Source organism: Thalia democratica, chromosome 9, assembly GCF_965202585.1.
Source record: "Thalia democratica chromosome 9, ktThaDemo2.hap1.1, whole genome shotgun sequence".
Lineage (NCBI taxonomy): Eukaryota > Metazoa > Chordata > Thaliacea > Salpida > Salpidae > Thalia > Thalia democratica.
In genome coordinates, this window is record NC_139173.1 from 20,509,354 (window position 1) to 20,518,014 (window position 8,661).

The window sequence follows — 8,661 nt, forward strand, 5'->3', positions numbered from 1 at the left end:
GTAAGGAAAATTGTTTTCGGTACATACTAAACATTAAATTCTTTATAACAGTTCAACATTGACATCTTTAAAAATATTTATAAGTTATTAGTATTAAAAAACTAGTTGAACAAAATTAAATAAAAAACCAATAAAAATACACTGTTTATACCAAGTTTTCTTAAAATGATCCACTAAATCGTTTACTTTTCAGATTAAAAAAGTGTACTTTTTTTTTGAATTTTTCAGTTCATACTATCTTATACTGTCATCTGATATTTATACTGAAATTTGATATCAGAATTTTAGTTGTTAATAATTTTCTTTGAAAACGATAAAATTTGAGCATGAAAGAACTATCAGAAATCAAAATCTTTTTTACACCTACCTCTTTAAAATACATTTTTGCTTTTTAATTCATTGGTTTTTACTCCCAGATCAAAACATCTACATATAAATTACTTTAATTTATACACAAAGTTTGTAATTATTATTAAAATTATTAAAACTATTGTTATATCTTTTATAAACATTATACATAGAATATAGTAACAGAATCTGTAACTATACTATTGTAATTTAAACGGTTATTACTAAAATAACAAACAAATTACTTATTTATATTTTTTTATATTTTTAGTTTTTTGATAGTTTAAAAAGTTTAAAGGGGGCTACGATTAAATTATACAAAAAAAAAGTAAAAACGCTGTAACCCATAAAAAAGAGATTACTTTACTTAATAGAATTGTAGGTATGATTATAGTGTACTCTAAAGCTACACAAATAACCATAGTTAAATTAATAAGTAACTATTACTAATGTTGAATAATACTACTCTTTATAAAACTAGGCATGATATAAATGAACATATTGTATTAAAGAACCGTGTAAATAACAATATAAAAACTTGATTTAAAATATTTAAAATAATAAAGTTAAAACCTTTAAACACAATTTAACAGAACTTACTTTAAGAAAAGTATAAAACAATCACACATTTACCTACTTAAACCAAATGAAACTGCTTATAAAATTGTTCAAAAAAAACCTTACAATAAACGAAAAATATTACAAATGTCTACATATTAGCAGCAGCAAGGTGGTCTAGAATGCATACCTGCTCAAACTGATGAGAGTTTATATATTGATTAAATATGAAAAAGCAAAATTGCATTAGTAAAATCGTGACTGCTCTTTATTTTCTCCTTATCTAAACTCAATCAAAATTGCATCAGTATTTCCACGCGTCTCATTTTAAGATTTTCCCTTAAACACAAAACGGTTTAAAATATAATTTGATGTACTGTTACAAAGCCAATAAAGATTAATAAATTAAGTTTTTAGTCTGAACTGCATAAAAATTGAATATCTCATTTTTGTCTACAGGTTCTGGAAAATAACTTAATAATATAAAACTAAATTGTACTGTGTTTGCATAAATAAAAAATATCATTAGGTTGTTTTACTAATCAATCTAAGTTTTTAGTCTGAATTTTTTTAAATTTGTACTTTTTATCACCTATAAAAATTAAGTAATCAATTTAAAATAATCATAGTTTAGATATGTTAAACATGCATTGTTAGATAAAGTAAGTTATAAAATTTCTGTTAGTATATTAATAAATTTGTTACAATTTGTAATAAATTTTATTGCTTTTTTAGGGTTGAGTTCGTTTTAATCAGTAAGATTATAGTTTTGAAAAATGGTCTAATTTGCACGAAGATAACTTTGCACCAAGAGTCAATTTTGCACAAGTTAAAATTTTGTACGGAAGGTCGTTTTTGCACAAGAGATAAAAGATATAGGAACGGGTCTAAATTGCACGAAGAAAACTTTTCACCAAGGGTCAATTTTGAACGGAAGGTCATTTTTGCACGAGAGATAAAAAATATGGGAACGAGTCTAAATTGCACGAAGAAAACTTTTCACCAAGAGTCAATTTTGCACGAGAGTAAAAATATACAAAAAAGATTAACAGAAAAAAAACTAAAAATTAATCTAATAAAAAAAAAGTTACTGGCTGAGGTTTAAGGATAACATAACAGTAATAATAATAAAAAATATAACTAATAAAAAGAGAAAAAAAAATAAAAAAAAAACTATCGACCGAGGGTTAGGGGTAACAGTGATAGTAAAAAAAAAACTAAAATGATAAAAAAAAATTAAAATTTATAAAAAAATAAAATTCAACCCTTGCAAAAATGTCTCCGTGCAAAATTTCCCCTAGTGAAAAATTGTCTTTGTGCAATTTCGTACGCTCGTGCAAATAGGACAGCTACCCTATAATTTTAGTGAAAAATGTAATAAAAAAAAATTTAATGGGAAATTTTTGATTGCTACAAATAACCATATTTTACTAACTTTTTAAATTTATTTTAAGCATATATCAAAAAGTGTTTTAGTTGGCAGACACTTGGGTGATGCGGGCTCAATTTTGAAAATAAACTTTTTTGCAGGACTTTGATGGGTTAAATTTACATTCTCACGGGCTGAACGTTTTATCTTTCGCTGGCAGCAGTTTGCCGATCTCTGGTCTAATTAATACCATAATATTGGTGAAATTATATAAAAATATTTAATTAATTGAGACAATTCACGAATTTTATAATTTAAAATTATCATAAGTTAAATAGCCATGCACCCGTTTGTGGCTTTAATTTTGTATTTTCAGTATACTTAAAACTATATTTTGTAACTTAAGTTTTAAAACTAAAGACTATTTTTTGTTTTAAATTAAGAACTTATCGTTTGAATTTTGTGCTTAAATCAAGATTTTGCATTATAATTGTAAGTGTAAAACTTATACTTCAATTAAAAAATCGACGGATTATTTTCAGAGAAAATTAATAGTCAAATTCTAAACTAAAGTTACTTTTTAAGCATAACACTAATTTAAAATTATTTAATTATTATAATTACTTGTAAATAAAACAGCATAGTGTACCATTATTTGTGTGTTGTTTTTCTGTTTACATGGCTTTTTTCACTTTTTTTACTACATTTATTAAAAAATACAAGCTACTAGTTTGTTTAAACAGTTTTAAGCGAAGCAAGTTTGCTGGAATATACAAAAATTTTTTGCACAGTGCTTTTATTTATTGAACTATCAAATGCTTTTCTATGTTAAACAAGTTAACATAGTTCAATGGAGTTCTGTAAAAAATAATAATAGTGCGATAAATTAAAAATAATTTTTTTTAAATATGTCGAATTTGTACTTAGAGTTAAAAGCTACACAGTTTTTTATGCACAAGACAACGTTAACTAAAAAATACTTAATGCATTTTTATTAGTGATCTATAGAATCCAGATCCGATCGGATCTTAATGTTATGGATCAGGATTATCGCTAAACTTACTTTACTTGTTTCAGCTTCTCCAGTTATCATACTTAAGCTATTTATATCTTGCTTAGAAAGTTCTAGCCTTTAGAGTGTAAAAGGATTTACAGCTCGTTAGCGCCTTTTTTAGTTTATAACAGAAAATCTTAGATATTTTCATGTTTCAGTTTTATGATCAGAAAATTTGTAATAGTTTACTTATAGTAATATATTTTCATACTACCACGTTCTGTGTAATGTATAAATTTTCTTTCTGAAGCTAGTAACTTGTACGACCAAAAGTAATTGATTACTTTCGACGACCCGAGAAAAGTTTTTGTTTCTCTACCACACCTTGAAAAAAAAGAACTATTATTCCTAGTTTAAGAGTATATAGATGGCTATAAAAAATTTAGTACGTATTACAGTTTTTGAAATGGTGTAAGTTAATATTCTACTTTGTTTTTTGCTACAGCATACCAGGCACGTTGCTTGGTACTTTTCTGCAAGTCTGTAGAAACGTTTACTATTGTGCAAAAAAACGAGCTTTTGTTTCAATTCTTTAGCTTAATAATAGCTACTTTCTCAGCTTTTAGTGTTTTTTATACTTATTTTTATCCTGCTTATAATTAATTTAAAGACATAAACACTCTTTAGACTTGTAGTGTCTAAAAAGTTGAACAAGTTTAATACATTTAAACTATAATCGTTTAACTCAGCTTAGAATCTTTTTACCAAAAAGCAATGCATTGTATAAAATCAAAAGCTACAGATGTTTTAAATGTGAATGACTGTGAATAAAAATCATGATCTTGCGTTGTTAACAATTTACTTCAACGCGTGAACAACAAAATAATTAGTGACAACTAGAGCTCGAGTAAGGGTAACTCGTCAGGAGCAGCTCAAGCAGGGAAAACTCAGGCAGTAGCAGAGTAGTTTTAATTTCAAAAAAAAATAGTTAAAAAGTTAAAACTAGAAGAAAATGTAATTTTTTACACAAGTTTATTTAGAGTAACTTTAATTTTTTTAGAAAACAGTATTTTGTTTCATTGACAAACTCATGTAGTTTTAATATAAAAAGGTCTTATATTAATTTAAAACAAAAGTTTTAATTTTTGGGATTTTTATTTATTCTCTACAGTTCTTAGCAAAAATACCACGCGATGTCACCGGTGTGAAGCAACATAATCTTCTATGTATACCAGGGTTTATGGGTACATGGGGGCGAATTTTAGTAAAGGAGCGAAAGGGGGGGGGGGCGATAACTAGTAAGGGGGCGATTTTATAATTTTTGGCAGTCTAATTTTTTTTTTTTTTATCTTGCTATTTTACTATTTGTCATTAAATGTTTGACCCTGAGGTAAAACTTAAACAAAAAAAGTACATTTTGTTAACGTAAAATATAGATTTCATTCGGAACATGTAGATAAGAATGTAGAGTTTTTCAGAAAACGTCGAGATGAGAAAACAAAACAGTGTAAAATCTCAAACATGTTCAAGAAATCTACACAAAGTATTGAAGATGGACAATTAGCTTCTTATTATCATTCTCTTATAGTTGCTAAACAAGGACTGCCTCACACCATTGGGGAAAAAAACGTTCATCCTGTCTTAAAAACAGTTGTGGAAAAAGTCATTCATTATAAAAACACCAGTAATGTTTTACGTTATACTCATTTAAGCAATTTAAAAAAGACGTAAAAATGAAATGACAGAATGTGCTGAACAAAAGTTAGCTCGAATGATGTGCAATAATTATTTTCGATGCCGGTTGACGAGTCCACTTCGCCGGAGAACAAATTTTTTAAAAAAGTTTGCGTGCTTTTAATAGTTGATGATACATGACATTTTCTGAAAAAGATAATGTATTGGCAGACAATCTTGTTAAAAGAAAAATAGACATTGCTTACATGCCAGACTTATATGGCAAGATCAACAATCTAAACAAAACTTTACAAGGTAAACACTTGAGTCTTGTGAAAGTCAAAAGTAAGATAAATAGTTTCAAAGACCAACTTGAACTGTATGGAAAAACTTTTAAAAATAATCAGTTTTCAAAGTTTGCAAGTTTAGAAAACTTAAAATAAGTGAAGATGAAGTAGAAGTATTTTCATTTTATCTGGAACAGCTTAAATGTGGTATTAACAAACGGTTTGCTGACGTTTTTCAAAAACGTCACGAAGTGTATTATGTATCCCTTCAGAGCAGATCTTTTTGAAGTAAACGTTGATTTACAGGAAACTTTCTCTGACTTGCAAACTGACCTTGAACTTAAAGTAAACTTTACCTAAGAACGATATGAAAGCTTTTGGACTCAACAAAAACTAAGGGAAAAGAATCAAATCATTTGGGAGGAAGTTAGATTGTTGTTTATAGCTTTTCCTTCTATCTATGTTGTTGAGAAAGCTTTATTTGACTGACTTAGAACCAGATATAAAAAAACCTTGCAAGCAGTCATGAAGCTCATCCTTCTCATTAGATTAGACTTCAGTAGCAGACATTATCTTGTGTATTTTTTTTTTATTAACTTGATTTTTTAAAATATTTCTTGTTTAACCTGGTTTGTATTGTATTTAAGTATTCTTTTAATAATAAAAGTTTTATTGAGTTGTTATACTAAAACAGGTTTGCTTAATGCCTTATGAATAATAATTACGGTAGACTTCCTCTTGAGTTCGCACTTTTTACCCAAAAAAAAATTGCAGATTTAAACTTTCTTAAAATTAATTTAAATAAAGTATATAACTAGCTAAATATTAATAAAACTAAAAATTGTTATAGTACTTAATAGCTTATATAAATCTATCGATTTTAATAAATTTTTATTTTATATTTTAGTGGATTTTACGTTTATTCATAACATTATTGCATTATAACATATTTAAACTTGTTATTTTGTAAAAAAAAATTATAATGCATTTTTGAGTTCGCACTTTTTGACTTTGTTCAAACTGCGAACTCAAGCGGAAGTCTACTGTATTTATTGAGTGATTTATGTTTTAAAAGTATTAAAAATTATGTTTTGACTTGGTTAATTTTGTAGTTTATATTTTTCGTTTTACATAGCTCTAAAAGTTTTTATACCGTGTTGAATAAAATATATGTTTGAAAGGTTTTTATTTGACATATTTTTGTTATTTCTTGTTTAATCTATATAAATAATCTTGATAACTGTTAAAGTTTTTATTTCAAAAAAGATTATTGATTATATAAGAGTATAGATTTGAGGTCTCTATTTGAAATGACTTTAACTATTTCACTTAAAAGATTCTTTAAGTCAGTTTTATCTTCTAATTTGATTTATTATTGTAAAAAAATCTGTATAATAAGGAAATTTTAACTGTTAGTACAACTGCTTTTTGTTTTATCTTAATTCAAAATATTTTGGCAATTAAAATGTGCTGTTTTTCAATATTTAAACCCTAGCTTTTCACTACTTTCCTCTGTTAAATTATTGTATGTTGATAGCTAGAAAACAAATTTATTTTTGAACATAATTTAATAAGCCATCGAAAAGACTGCTACAGTTACAAAACAAAGTTTTAATCTAATAAAAGCTTTTTAATTGATTACTTTCTGTTCACAAAATTGAATATATAACCTTTAATTTTAATTTTTTTTATTTAAGTAAAGAAAAAAAAAATTAAGATTAAACTTTAGTTTTTTAAAGGTTATTCTAAGTCAAATACCGTTTGATAGTATTCTACTACGAAACATATAGTTTAAAAAGTTTGAAAAAAAAAAAATAACTTTAAAGTTAACTTGCTTATATAATATTTTAGCATTAAAATTAGTAATTTTACTGCATTAAAGCTATTAATAAAACTACTTTTCATGTGAGATAATCAACCAGTCTTTCAAACTTACTCAAAACAGACCAGCAATTATGTTTTGATATTTTTTTCATTATATGTAAAATAAGCTAATCATTTTTATGTATTTTTTGACGTATGGTATAGTAATTTTATAATTTTAAATAATTCAAGTATATTTTGCGACTTAAATAAGTTACTTAGCATTCACTTCTAAATGTCCGAAATTTGTTGTATAAGAGATTATTATAATGTCAGGTTTCAGTTAAGATTTTAGATGGGTAACGTAAGGTCCAGCTCCAATCAAATGGTAACTAATTGTGCACAACAAATAAAATTTAGTTTTTTGATACTTAATATTTTGAAATATGCTTTCAATTTGGTTTTCAGTTCACAATAGTACTTTTTAGATCACAATAATACTAAATCAATTTCTTACAACTTTGCTCGAGTTTTTTAATTTTCTTATATGTTAGTATTTTAAATTATGCAGCCCGCAAGTAAGCTTACATTTTTTTTACAAGTCGACACTAGAAAGAATTTATTAGTAAAAATAACTTGCTGACTACAAAAGATGTCTACCACTAACCTAAGAGTTTCATTAACTTCAAAACAATTCATATTTAAACAGAAATGATTACGGATTACACAAGGCTTTTTAATAATTAAGTATTTTAATGAATTTAACTGGGCTTAGTAGAAAATAACTGTAAACTATTTTTTGAGCCCTGTAAATTACTTTTAACACAGCCCAAAAGTGTGTGCAGAAGAAGTTCCAGACTAAATTACATTTAAGATACAACTTTTTGGCTCAAAAGTGCGTCCTCAAGAGAAAAAAATAATTTTTATAAAATCACGGAGGCGATTTTTTTTCAAATTTCTGAAAAGGGGGCGATTTAGTAAATGAGTTTGGGAAACCCTGATGTATACATTTATTTATCATACATCAAAATTCCATCTATTTTTGGAGTTTAACCTAGCTGTGTAACCCTGGCCTGTGTTAAGGGATTACTTTTGGATAGAGAGCTAAAACTCCTCATATTTTTATTGTTAATTTTTTTAATAGCCAAAATTTTAGAGCGTTTGTTGCTGGGGGCCTGACCTACATTTCCCTGCTCCATATTCAATAAATAAAATATTAAATAAAAGGAAACATAAAATAGATTAATAGTCTTAAAAACTTTATTTTACAACTTTAATTTAAATGTAAAACTTTTTAAATTTAAAACAATTATGACAAAAGTTAAATTGAGTTTATTACTTAACAATTGTTTCACGCTAGAGCGATGATCACAAGTAAAAAAGTAACCAAACTAACAAGTTGCAACGGACAATCATTTTATATAGTTTTAGATAAGTAGTTAGTTGATTAGGTAATTAGTTAATTAATTAAATTTTAGTAATTTTCAGCAAGGTAAATTATCATTAACGTAAAATACAATTATAACAAAAGTCAAACGACAAAACAAACTTACATAATGAAAACAAAGGTAAATTAAACTTAAATTTAGTAAATTAAGACTTCAAATAAACTTTTGTAAAATGTCTAC